This window comes from Balaenoptera musculus, chromosome 16, assembly GCF_009873245.2.
Source record: "Balaenoptera musculus isolate JJ_BM4_2016_0621 chromosome 16, mBalMus1.pri.v3, whole genome shotgun sequence".
NCBI lineage: Eukaryota > Metazoa > Chordata > Mammalia > Artiodactyla > Balaenopteridae > Balaenoptera > Balaenoptera musculus.
The window spans coordinates 72,992,219-73,006,726 of record NC_045800.1 but is presented as its reverse complement, the minus strand read 5'-3'; the positions used below and the strand labels follow the sequence as shown (position 1 = coordinate 73,006,726).

At 40.2% G+C, this 14,508-nt stretch overlaps 1 protein-coding gene across 1 annotated transcript in view; it reads right to left on the bottom strand.

Annotated features, from left to right (window-relative positions):
• The window catches only part of ANK3 (ankyrin 3), a 686,669-nt gene that overhangs the window by 342,555 nt on the left and 329,606 nt on the right, over positions 1-14,508 (bottom strand). The window lies entirely within an intron of this gene.

The following is a 14,508-nucleotide window of genomic DNA, read 5'->3' as shown; positions in this document are numbered from 1 at the left end:
AAAAAAAAAAGATGATGCTTCATTGCAAAGACTTCGTGTGTGTGCTTCTAACACTCAAAGTCCTTGACTTTGGAGATCAGCGCATTTGACTTTGCAGGACTGACGGTTAACATGTGTGGAGACCGAAGCACAAAGTGCAGAGGTTTTGTGTGAGGATTTGGTTGGTTGGGGGGTCTCTGGAGCTGCTGCCCACCTGCTTCATTAAGGGCCCCAAGTGTGAATTCCTGCCAACGACTACTCACTGTACGTCTGATTTGGAGATCAAGGACCTTCCTCCTTCCTCCCTTGTAGGGGGTCTTATTTTCCGCTGGGCAGTGATAGAAAATAGAAGGGAAAGGAGGACCATGGCCATGACCTTCCACTACAAGGGGACTGCATGCTCCTCTCGGGCCTCCCTACAAACCACATAAAAACCACTCTGGTCCAACATTCCCGAGGGCCTACTGCGTGCACTGACGCTCATGCGCTTGCCTTCCCACAGAAACTATCTACACGAGGGAAGAATTCTGGAAAGGTTCTCCACTGCCTACAAAACCAACATCTGACAAAAGGGGGAGGGGAAGGAAAGTGGGGGACTAAATGTGACTCAGATCCAAAAGTGATAAACTCTATTTGGATCTTCATAATAAAAACTAAGTGTATTTTTTTATCAGAAGAATTTTTATTGTAATAGTAATAGGCGAGGCAGAGAAAAGAATAAAAAGTAAAACTTTTGTATGCTTTCTCCTGATATAAATCATCCTGGACTTGTGAAGAGCATTTGTACAATTTCCTTTCCTTATTTTCAGTAAGCTGAAGTGGACAGCCAGCTTAAAAACTGGATGATTTCCTACTGGCTCCAGGACCTTCTTTTTTTTCTTCCTTTATAGACACTAATGATACTTTAAAATATATTTATAAGCACCCTTGACCTTCTCCATCTAAGGCTGGCAAAGCTATACTTTCCCATTGATCTCTATCAGCAAAAGCATAGCTGGAAATTAGGAAAACAGGCTCAGGTATTTTTCAACTGGAACAATTCCTTGCTTTCCCAAAATGTTCAGAAGTTCAGAATCTGTCACAACTTTTATGCTACCATAATATGAATTTTTTGTTACATTGGATTTTGTGGTAAGTGATTAACCCACCAAAAATAAATTCTAAGACATAGCTTGTTTAGATTTTCTTCCTTAAAGAAAATATGGGCTTTTGTCCGCCATTTCTAAACTAGACGAACTTTAAACAGCGTCACTGCCAAGGAGGGCAGCCCTGTGAGTCCTAGATTTGATGGTAATATTACTAAAACCTTAGTCACCTTCTCCCTACCCAGCACACACCCTGACAGGTAACTCTCATGCTCCTGGTGTACTTATTCTCAACGCAAAGGCATTTACCCAAGATTGTCACAAATATTAGCTTTTATTCCTCCCAAACTGAATTGACAGTTCTGTCAATAATTCTAGAAAGCAAGCCCTTACGATAGCTGAAACAAACAGGAAAAGAACTTTTAAAAACTTCATTCGTTGGCTGAAGTTTTATAAAACTTTTCCACTTCAGTCTCAAGAGATTGTTGTCTTCTGGGTGATGAGTAAATTAGTATGAATCTTCAAAGTAAAACTGTGCAGCTGGCACAAGAGTATGTCTGAGCAGAGTGGCAGGTCTCTCACAGCAACAAGAGGGAGATGCAGAAACAGCATTAGAGCACATGCCACCTGAAACAGTAACACAAGGTCCACTGGGTAGCTTCTCCCGTCCTGCTCCCTGACATTGGCCACAAGGGTGTAAGAAACAAAACTTGCATGGGACGGGGTAGCCCATGCATGGAATGTTGGAGCTATAGAAAGTTAACAAACAACAGTTCTGAGGCCACTCTTCTCAAGGGAAAAATAATTGTTCTGCTTTTATAAAAATCCCAGGTACAAGAATTCCTAAACCAGCCTTTCGAAATAAAGTAAAAGAGTGCTCTTTCAAACTTTTATCAGCTGCAGAAATCTTTCCTTGAATAAGTTCTACAGGAAAGGCACTGAGAATAAACCTGAGAGTGGAGTTGCCTGGCTGAATGGAAGGAATAGGGTCCTAGAGCCCCAACTTTTCAGCTCCCACAACGTTCCTCCAGAAGGCAGGTTGGATAAGCATGGTTGGGAATTTGAAAGCTGGCACACACCACCAAAGAGTCCTGATCTTTCCCGGGCATGTACCTTGGATAACAGAAGTTATATCAAAAAGTGATTCCTCCTATTAAAAGTTTCCTCATCATCTTGTTCAAAATAATTCCTGATTTCTTACCAGCACTGACATGTTTCATCGAGCGTTCTTCTTGCCCATGCATTATTAGAGCATAAAACTAGCACAAAAAAGTAAAAATCACTTTCCAGTTTGGCATCTCGAGTAACAGTTATACCCCTCCCAAATAAATTCTAATCCAGGAATCAAAACACTGTGACTAAATATGCCAATAAAAATAAAACCAAATCAATACACTAGATGTTTTACCACTGCCAGGGGACTGTTTTCCCCCTTAGTTCTGGCAAACACCTTGCCAGGATTCCAAGACAAGCTTTCACTATTCTTCAGCCAATTAATAGCTTTGACTATTCTTCAGCCAATTAAACTACTCTTGGTTGTCATTTTATACTGTGTCTCCACATGGCTGAGCTGAGTTGACACACAAACAACAATGTATTTGATTTCTGTGGAGGTGATACTGTCACTTGGTGATCTTGAAGTTCCAATAGTTTCAAAGTGCACTTTGAAAAAAATATGACAGAGTGACGTGGAGAAGTGGAGGGTGGGGAGTATATAGAAGAATGGGAAATGCGAGCAGGAAAAACATGAAAAAGAGCGATTCTTCCAGTCACCAGGGAGGCTGCACCATCCCAACCCTGCCCCCGGCTCTTGATAACGAGAAAAGTGCATGTTTTGATAGGCTGAGAACTATTTCGTGCTGCACCCACTTCAGTTTTCTTAGAAGCAGACCAGCCTCACCATAAGAGAGTCAAAATATTTTTCCTTCAGAAAGAAAAATGGATCCATTGTCATTGCATTAATTTTGGCACCCTAGATAAAGACGATGTCAAGAGATCTTGAGCGGGTTCTGAACAACGTGGGGAACAAGGAAGACAACAAGTACTAAACCTGTCAAAGGTTATAAATGACAAAAAGGCACCCTAGGAAATGCTTAACTCATAGTCACAGACGATTCTTCATTTTCAGATGAGACACGTGAAAAAAGAAAAAAGGCGGTGGCTAAGTCACACTGAGGGATTGGTGGTCCTTTCCACACTCCTTGTGGGAGGAGCACCTTTGGATAAATGAGCTCTGGCCTTGGTTCCATCTGTCTTCGCACTCGGTCTGCCCTCCGTCCCTGGAGCAGGCTGTCTGTCCAACTCACCAGCATGACCTCAGCCTGCAGCCAGCCAGCTGGTCCAAGCTGCCAGCTGCCTCTGCCACCTCCCATGGGTGGTAGGGGTAGGCGGCCGGGGACGGCTCCCCTGGGGTCCACTGGCCGGCAGAGAGAAGGGGATCCCCGGCTGTGCACGGGAGATCCCCTGCAGGCACAGCCCCCGGACTCTGTCCCTCCCAAAGGAGGGAGCTGGCAGTGCCTGGTGGAGGAGTGAGCGAAAAGCCGGCACTGAGAGCTGTGGACAATCGCACTGGACAAGCCACTTCCTCTCTGCGCCCCTGGTCCTATAGGAGGAGCAAGTGGGACCAGATGACCACAAAGACACCCACTCAGGAACGCCAACATGAAGCGATCTGAAGTGGTAGAAGGTGGTGGGTGTTTGAAAATAAAGGAAGATATATAGAAAAGGTTTATTTAAGAAGAGTTTACACTATTATGTGTACAGGATAAATAAGGAGGTCCCACTGTATAGCACAGGGAACTATAGTCAATATCTTGTGATATACCATAATGGAAAAGAATATGAAAAAGAATATACGTATAACTCAGTCACTATGCTGACAGCAAAAATTAACACAATGTTATAAATCAACTATACTTCAATAAAATTTTTAAAAAAGGAAAGAGTTTACAATCTGGGCTGGTCAAAACAGTAGCCACCAGCCATATTTAGTGATTGGCAGTAAAATAGTACTAGTGTGACTATAGAACTGAGTTTCTAAATTTTATTTAATTAAGAAATTTAAATTTAAAAACATTCTCAACTCAGATACTAGAATAAATTTAAGTGTTGGAACAATTTGGATATGTGAATCTACTATTTCAACTTTCAATTTTATGAAATAAAATACAGATCAAGTATTCCTGATGATAATTCAGGACCCACACTGAGATATAAAATACACACTGGATTTCAAGACGGTATGAAAAAAAGCACTGTAAAATATCTCAGTAATAATTTTATACATTGATTCATGCTGAAGTGAGACTATTTGGATATGTTCAGTTAAATAAAATATATTAAAATTAACTTCACTTTTTTTTTTTTTTTTTTAATAATGGACTTCTGGAATCTTCAGTTGTTCCTTTTTTTTTAAAGAAATTCACGTTCTTTTATTTATTTATTTATTTATTTATTTATTTATTTATTTATGACTGTGTTGGGTCTCCGTTTCTGTGCGAGGGCCTTCTCCAGTTGCGGCAAGTGGGGACCACTCCTCATCGCGGTGCGCGGGCCTCTCACCATCGCGGCCTCTCTTGTTGCGGAGCACGGGCTCCAGACGCGCAGGCTCAGTAACTGTGGCTCACGGGCCCAGTTGCTCCGTGGCATGTGGGATCTTCCCAGACCAGGGCTCGAACCCGTGTCCCCTGCATTGGCAGGCAGACTCTCAACCACTGCGCCACCAGGGAAGCCCTAACTTCACTTTTTATAAAGGTTTTTAAAAATAATTAATTAATTTTTGGCTGCATTGGGTCTTCGTTGCTGCACACGGGCTTTCTCTAGTTGCAGTGAGCAGGGGCTACTCTTCGATGCGGTGCGCGGACTTCTCATTGCGGTGGCTTCTCTTGCTGCGGAGCACGTGCTCTAGGTGCGCGGGCTTCAGTAGTTGGAGCACATAGGCTCAGTAGTTGCGGCATGCGGGCTCTAGGGCACAGGCTCAGTAGTTGTGGTGCACGGGCTTAGTTGCTCCACAGCCTGTGGGATCTTCCCATACCAGGGATCAAACCCATGTCCCCTGAGCCACCAGGGAAGTCCCTAAGAAGCTTTTTAAATGTGGTGATTTGAAATTTAAAATTACATGTGTGGCTCACACTACATTTCTACTGGACAGGGACAGTCTATATAAAGAGCTTATCTTAACAAGAGGAGACCAACTTGCAAGCAAGTACTTTCCTGAAGGCAGGTATTTCTCCAAACAAGTATTAAAAGACACTTAGCAGTCAGTCATGATGCTTTCTACGTGAAAAGGTAAAGCACAAAGATACAGTATGTTCTCAGGCACTCGTGCTAAAAGCAGCATGCGCGTACTCACGGACTCACTCACTCACTCTGCTGGTCACTGCATTTAACATCTGGGACATATAGGTGAATGGGACTTGGTCCTATCCCTCAAGTCATCAATGGGAGAGAGAGAGAGAGAGACAAGGAAACCGACAATTACAACACACGTACAGGTACTGTGGAAGCAGGGGTGGGGACGTTTAATAAAGACCCAAGAGGTCAGCATGCAGAACAATGCTTTCGAGGGCAGTTATGAAGACTCTCTTCCCCCTCCATAGACTTTACAACCCCACAGTTCAACACTTCACACTCTAGTCAACATGGCCAACTGCTCATGCTTGAGCAGGTCATATGGAATTCCTCTTAGAGCCCAGGCACTGTCATAGGTGCTGGTGATACAACGGTGAATAAGACAGACGAGGTCACCTTTCTGCAGCTTCCATTCTTGGCAGTACGGGACAGGGGAGTAAACCAGTCAACAAATCAACGAAGAAGAAAATTTCAGATAGTCACAAGTGTTAGGAAGAAAATAAAGCATATGGCTGGAATGAACGTGTCAAGATGAGGAACAATTGTTCATGGACTCTCTACTTATTTCCATTTTTAGATTCTCTAGGGAAAATAAAGCAAGAGTGAGGAGCCAGTTGAGTTGAGTCTTCCACTCTATTAGGGGAGCAAGTCCCCCCCAAATAGCCCTCTCAACCAAGAAACTGACCACAGTGGCTGATAATGAATGTGAATGGTTTCTCAAGTAATAGGCTCAGTTCAAATATATTTATTACTGAAGATAAAGAATAAATATGCTTTTGTATTACTTTTCTCCTAAACTATCTGGATAATTATAGCTTCTGTCACCTTCTATTATCTTATAGTTTAATAACTCTTCCAAAAAGGTTGACGTAATATATCCACCAAGTAATTTTCCTACGTATCTATGGAATCAAGTCTCACCGTTTCATAGCCAAACAGAACATATTCTAGGAAAAGATATTCTTGTGACATTTCACTGAATCCTTGTCATTTAATGTTTACATCAGAATCATACTTAAGGTGGCCCAAAAGGAAGATAACGCAAACAAACAAGGAAGGCAAAGTAGCTCTTCTCCCAAGTTTGCTACAAGTAACTGTAAGACTTTAGAGAAGTCCCTCATCCTTCCTGAGTCCCTGGTTCCATATCTGTAGGGATGGAAAGGAATTCTACAGTCTGTCTGCCGGCACACACATTCTGTGATGCTGAAATACCATTACGGTAGGATGCAATGACTGGCTTATGTATGCTTCCTCTGCTGGTGCATTCTGATTGAGATACAAGGACAATGAGTTCACTTTCAACACATTTCTTTTAAAAGACAACTAAAAAGGCAAAGGTATGAAGAAGGAGGTAGGATTTGAAGATGCAGGAAACTTCTGGCCTACTCAGTGACCATTTGCTGACCCCAAATATGAGAGAGTGGTGCACAAAAGAAAGCAAAGACTCTTAGTTTTAGAGAATGAAGTATCTAATTAGTTGATTCACGAGGTCATATTATAGCGGCCACGGGTAGGATAACAACTAAACACTCTGCCAGATGCCACAGAGGAAATCACACTAAATAGTCAAATATTCACATTAAAACTCAAGGAATAATTCTTTATCATACTGTGGACCACATCCACCATGCAGAGATGTGTGTGTGGCAAAAAAAAAAAAAAACCAAAAAAACCCTGCATTTTCTTGGACCTGGCACTGATTTACTGCCATAGAAAGAGCTACATGCAGAGTTTACCGCCACTTCCTTCTGGAATGGAAATAACGGTATGTGCTTCTTACCAGTATGTTCCAATAGCTAATGTTTATGAAACAACATGATCACAAAAGACAAAAACAGTGCACATACACACAGGCATTATCAAGTCGGGGCAGACTGTAATACAGACAGACACTCAGGGTCCCTAAATGTATTTGTGATTCCCCCTCTTCTTTCCTGCCCTACAAACTTGGTAAGTCTTGGTAGGTTTTCTCTTCCATGTTGATTCTGAAGGCAAATTGTAAATCAGACTAAACTTTCTGTTATATGTTCCACCACTTGGCACCTTTTTACTTGCCCTTCCATTATATCATGCCAGGATAGAATCACAAGAGTAATTACTGGGACATAAAGTTATGTTTGGGGGAAAAAAAAAGTTATGAGGCCCTTTTGAAAACGATAAAAGTTGACAACAATTTTCTTATTCTTTTCTAATTTCTCCTAAAAGAAAGGGCGAATCGGGGAAATATTTTCTCAAATATTGTGAGGTGTGGCTTCAGCCAGGTAGATTTCATCCTACTCATTTTTTGTATCTTCTAAGGTAGGGATCAGCAAACCTTTTTGTAGAGGGCCAGATAGCAAGTATTTGGGTTTCTGCAGTCCGGCTGGCCTCTGTCACACCTGCTCGACTTCCCTGCCATAGTGCAAAAGCAGCCAGAGACAGTAGGTAAATGAACGAATAAGGTTGGGATCCAATAAAACTTTATTTGCGCACACTGAAATTGGAACTTGAGGTCTTGTTCATGTGTCACCCAATAGTATTCTTCTTTTGATTTGTTTTTAACCATTTTAAAATGTAAATACCATTCTCAGCTTGCCGGCTGTACAAAATGAGGCTGTCTCCTCTTCTAGGGTCTCACAATGCTGGGGATGTACCATGGTGAGGGTCTCTGAGAAAGAGGGTGAACAGACAGTAGGGTCAAAACTGGATGCGAAGAATTTTTATGTGTATATACACATGTAAGTACACACAGGTGTGAATGAGTGTGCATTTATGTAATACCCATGGAAATCTATCCTTTGCATTTGAACATAGTAACTGTCATTGGAGTGATGGAAAGACGTGTTGCTATGGGCATTTTCTATACTGTATACACACAAACTTTCTTTGTGAATTCCCTCATTTATGAATATTTATTGGGCACCTCCTTTATTGAAGTAGCAAAATCCTACATGTGTATTTAAGACACCCAAACTTAACAAGCACTCAGGAGAGTGAGAATGAGTGAGAGCAACTTGCAGTAGTACAGTTGATCCCATCTGCCATTCCATTCAATGGCCATCTGCCCTGGAGTGAGCCTCCAAAAGGTCCACAGAAATGCTATTCTCTGTGCAATGCACAGGACAGACACGTGGTTCACTATGTTCTGTTTCCTCCCCTGGGGTGGGGCAGGGCAGAAGAAGCTCTGAAGCCTTCTATTTTATTAGGCACTTACTATTATAGTCTATGTATTTCCTACTAAATTACTTCAGTTCCTCTGCAGAGCAAGGCATGGGAATAAACAAATATTTATGGGGTATCTCCCATATTTCTAATAGTGCGCTAAACCTAGTGCAAAATCAAAGAGAAAACACATAACCTTTTAAAAAATATATCAGAATCACGATTACAGACTTACATGCTTCTTTTTGCATTATTTTATTACAAGAACGAAACTTGGAGGTTTGTCAATAGTTAATGAACGGTGCGAATTTCCAACAACGATCTGGCAATTGCAGATGGGGAAGCTACGAAAAGAACAAGCTTAGGTCTCGGACCTACAAGAAACTCTATCTGCTCTGAAGGAAAGTGGACTGTCCTTTAAGAAATGTAAGATCGGTTTGCTCCCCTTCTTCTGCCCCCAGCCTCCTCCCTCCCTCCCCACATAAACTAAACTGTTATTCAGAGAAAGGGAAAGCGAGATGGTTTTGGGGATTAGCAGTGAGGAAAGGCCCAAATTTCACCTCAAGGTTGTTATTAAATTCTAGTGCGGATTGGCAGAGATACAGAATTCGGGCCATCTGAGAGCTCTTTGGGAGTCTTGGTCCGGTTCCTAATGAACAGGTGTTGACACGGAAAAAGGCTGCCTGTACGTCGATGCTGCAGGCACAGAGCGCTGCGGGTTCCTGGGTGTCGCCCCATCCTCCCCAAGACCTCCTCCCGCCCCAGGAAACCGTGCACCCAACTCTGCACACCCAGCCACGTTCTGTTCCTTCTGGCAGCAAACCCAATAAAATAAATCAATCAAACATTTTAAAGTGTTGACTAGTCTGCAGATGTGGTGATTTCACAACACTTTACCCCACTTTTAAAAATCCTCTCCAGCACAATCAAATTTTATTTGGGTCCCAGAAAGTTTCAACACGCCCTTGAAAATGTGCTTGTTCATTACAGATGACACACTATATTAACCATGTCTTAGATGGAAACTGGCCTAAACAGTCTATTCAATGACAATGAAACAGACATCAAAACCTCCAATACAGAGTTTTGTTTTGTTTTGTAGCCATGGTAAAATCTAGTAGAATTTGGCCAAAGTCTATATTCCACCAGTGACAATAGTGATAATGGTGGAATTTACTAAATATAAATACCACTGTACTGCAGATGTGTAACGTATGCTACCCTGTCAGGGAGCTTATCAATTAGACTGGCAAGAAAAGCACAGTCATGCCTGGCAGTTTAACACAGAAGCAATACCTGTGTCTACTTTTAACAGTCATTTTCTAGCCAACAGATTTTTTTTAAAGACTCTGGATCCTACAATTATTCAAGTTATAAGAAAGAAATAAGAATGCTGATTCTGCTTCCAACCCAAACTTTTACAAGACTTTTTTACAATGGTGATGTTTTAAAATAAAAACATGATGCTTATTAGAGAAAAATTTCCGTAGTCTTTATGAGTTCTTGCAATTGTTAACAGCAAAACAAAAATACTAAAGGAACTACTGCATTTCATGATGCCATGTTCTATTAGGGTGGCAATAAAACCAGTCTTGCTGTATCACGTCGCTTGCAGGATCTCAGTTTCCGGACCAGGGATTGCACCTGGGCTGTGGCACTGAAAGCACCGAATCCTAACCACTAGACCACCGGGGAAGTCCCAGTTCTGTAGATTTTATAAAGCTCAAAAGCTCTTATTACATAGAGAGTAGCAACAAAAAATATAAATAATCCTGAAATTGTGGCTCTGTAGGGCTTTTTAAAAAGTAATTTTTATTTACTTTTCCCATATCTTTTGTACATATTCATTCTAAAAATTTCATATCATGGATTTATAAACAGGAAAATAAAAACCACTTTGCCATCATGGCTTTTCACCTGTTAGAATGGCTACTACCAAAAATACAATTCTACTTCTGTGTATATATAACAAGTGTTGGCAAGGATGTGGAAAAAGGGGAACCTCGTGCACTGTTGATCGGAATGTAAATTAGAAAACAGTATGGAAGTTCTTCAAAAAACTAAAAATAGAACTACCATATGATCCAGCACTTCTACTTCTGGGTATATAGCTGAAGGAAACGAAATCACTATCTCAGAAAGATATCTGCACCCCCACGTTCACTGCAGCATTATTTACAATAGTCAAGACATGGAAACAACCTAAGTGTCTATCAACAGATGAATGGATAAAGAAAATTTTATACTTACACACGCACACACACACACACACACACACACACACACACACACACACAAATGGAATATTATTCAGCCATTAAAAAGGAAATTCTGCCGTTTGTGACAACAATGGGTAGATCTTGAGGGTATTACGCTAAGTAAAATAAGTCAGAGAAAGACAAATACTGTATGATCGCACTTATATGTGGAATCTAAAAAAAAAAAAAATCAAACTCATAGATACAGAAAGCAGATTGGTGGTTGCCATAGGTAGTGGGTGGAGGGTGGGTGAAATGAATGAAGGTGGTCAAAAGGTACAAACTTCCATTTATAAGACAGATAAGTTCTGGAAATCTAATATACAGCATGGTAACTAACGTTAATAACAGTGTATCATATATTTGAAAGTCGCTAAGAGAATAATCTTAAAAATGCTTATCACAAGAAAAAGAATTTGCAACTATGTGAGGTGATGACGCTATCCTAACTTACTGTGGTGATCATTTTGCTATATACACATATATCCAATCATCATGTTGTACACCTAAAACTCATACAGTGTTATATGTCAATTATATCTCAATAAAACTGCAAAAAATCATATTGCCATCATTCAGAAATAACCACCATTAACATTTTCTTGTATATTCTTCCAAGCCTTTCTTTTTGCATACATGTATTTATATATAATTATCTACCCAAAATATAATCATACAAGTAGAAACAAAATCAGCTTTTAAGTGTATATGTCAACTATATATAATGAACATCCATGCGGCTCACTAAATACTCTTCTATAACTTTTAAATGGTTGTGTAATATTCCACGTGATGAATATGCCATATTTAAAAAAAAATCAATCCCCTTTTATTAGACATTTAGATTGCCTTTAATTTGTCCATGAGAGAAACAGTGCTGTAAGTGGCCTTACTCATCACCAGATGAGTTCACACAACCACAGGTAACTTAGGACAAATTTCTAGAGGTAGATTTCTGGAAAGGTAAAACAAATTTCACTTAATGGATAGGCTTAACTGTACACTTTAGGGACTGATAAAAATGCAGTTTAATTCTATCATCCCATTCCCAACTCGACTTTTATTTTCTGCGTCCAAGAATTTCTCTATTGACATGTTGAGAAACCTACAGAAATATATTACCTATGCTACCTAAAAAAAGCTATGCTTTCTTTTTACTTATAATTTACCCACAGATGAGAATTATTTAAGACCCAGACTGTTTCTTAAGCCCAAGGTCAACACATCTATGATCATTTTTACCAATGCCAGATTTTGAATTCCGAACGTATTATGGACCAAAAAACAGCTTGAATCTCTAACGGTTTGAGGCTGTGTAGACAACCAAAATATACACTGACTTAAAAAACAAAAACCTGGGGCTTCCCTGGTGGCGCAGTGGTTGAGAATCTGCCTGCCAATGCAGGGGACACGGGTTCGAGCCCTGGTCTGGGAGGATCCCACATGCCGCAGAGCAACTGGGCCCGTGAGCCACAACTACTGAGCCTGCGCGTCTGGAGCCTGTGCTCCGCAACAAGAGAGGCCGCGACAGTGAGAGGACCGCGCACCGCGATGAAGAGTGGCCCCCACTTGCCACAGCTAGAGAAAGCCCTCACACAGAAACGAAGACCCAACACAGCCAATAAATAAATAAATAATTAATTAAAAAAAAAAAACCTGTAAACAATCAAAATCTTCCTAAGTATTCATAGGAAAAATGGGGTTGCTTTTGATGCGACACCAAAGAACTTAATGTTCTGTATAATCCAGAAAGATGCAGGAAGACTGTTGTATCACAATATTGGTAAGACCAGAGTATTTACACAAAATTGCTGAATTGATAACAGTTGTTCTATAATAATGTACCTGAATACGTGAAAGATTGCCAAAATAGTGTTAATTCTCCCCTCCCCACACTCACAGTTGTTTGGAATTGGTGGTAGGTCTGTTTCTCCACCTTATAAATCTGAGTTGTTCTTGTGACTTACTTTGGTCAAAAGAATGTGGAAAAAGAGCAATGACAGTCCTACACCTAAACCTTAAGAGGACTTTCGTACTTCTATTCTCTCCAGGGACACTGCTGACTCATTATGCCAGCAAGCCTGGGTGAGCCTAAACGATGAGGAGACACATGGGCCTGCCACCCTCACTGCCCCAGCCAAAGCCACCCAAGCCCCAGAAGCAGAGGCACCTAACTGACAAGCAGCTGTCCAAAGACTCCTGCGTGAACCTGCTGGACCCTAAGAACTGCCTAGCTGATCCTAGCCCAAATGGCCTACCCACAGTGAAATAAATGGTTACTATTTTAACTCATTGAGTTTGAGGTGGTTTGCTACACAGCGTAAGTGATGCCTTCAAAGTCAGAGAATACAAATTACAAATACTAAGAATTAAAGAGGGATTATCACTGCAAAGCCTACAGACATTAAAAAGATAAGAATATTATAAATGACTTTATGCCAATAAATTGAAATTTTAGATGAAATGGAAAAATTTCTCAAAAAAATACAACTCATCAAAATGTACACAAGATTAAAAACTAAAAGTAGAGTTGCCATATGATCCAGCAATTCCACTCCTGGGCATATGCCAGACAAAACTATAATTCGAAAAGATACATGCACCTCTATGTTCATAACAGCACTATTTACAATAACCAAGATATGGAAATAACCTAAATGTCCATCGACAGATGAATGGATAAAGACGATGTGGCATATATATACACAATGCAATACTACTCAGCCATAAGAAGAATGAAATAATGCCATCTGCGGCAACATGGATGGAGACTATCACACGAAGTGAAGTAAGTCAGAAAGAGAAAGAGAAATGCCATATGATACCACTTATATGTGGAATCTAAAACATGGCACAAATGAATATATATACGAAACAGAAACAGACTCACAGACATAGAAAATAGACTTGTGGTTTCCAAGGGGGTGGAGGCGGGTAGGGGAGGGAAGGATTAGGAGCTTGGGATTAGCAGATGCAAACTAGTATATACAGGATGGATAAACAACAAGGTCCTACTGTATAGCACACATAACTATATTCAATATCCTGTGATAAACCATCATGGAAAATAATATATATATGTATAACTGAGTCACTTTGCTGTACAGCAGAAATTAATACAACACTGCAAACCAACTGTACTTCAATAAAATTAAAAAAAAAAAACTTACACAAGATGAAGAGGAAAATCTTAAGAGGCTTTTTTTTTTTTTTGTAAAGAAACTGAAATCACATAAAATCATCCCACAAGGGAAACTCCACACACATATGGTTTCCCTAGTGAGTTCCATCTAACATTTAGGGAAGAAATATCAATATTATACCAACTCTTTGAGAAAATAGTGGAGGTAGAGACTCAACTCATTTTACAGGCTAGCGTAACCTTAATACCAAAACCTAACAAAGAAATTAACAACAAAAAATAATACAGAATTCTCTCTCTCATGAAGATAAAGGCAAAAATGCCTTAGAAAATATTAGCAAAATTGAATTTAGCAGTGAAGTGTGGTTTATTCCAAGAATGCAAACTTGATTTAACAAGTCAAAAAATATCAAGGAAGAAAATGTATCACAATAACTAATAAAAGAAAAAAATCTATATGATATTTCAACAGGTGCAGATGATTCTTTAAACAAAATTCCAACCACTTACGATATTAAAACAAACCTCATCAAGTTAGAAACAGAAGGAAATT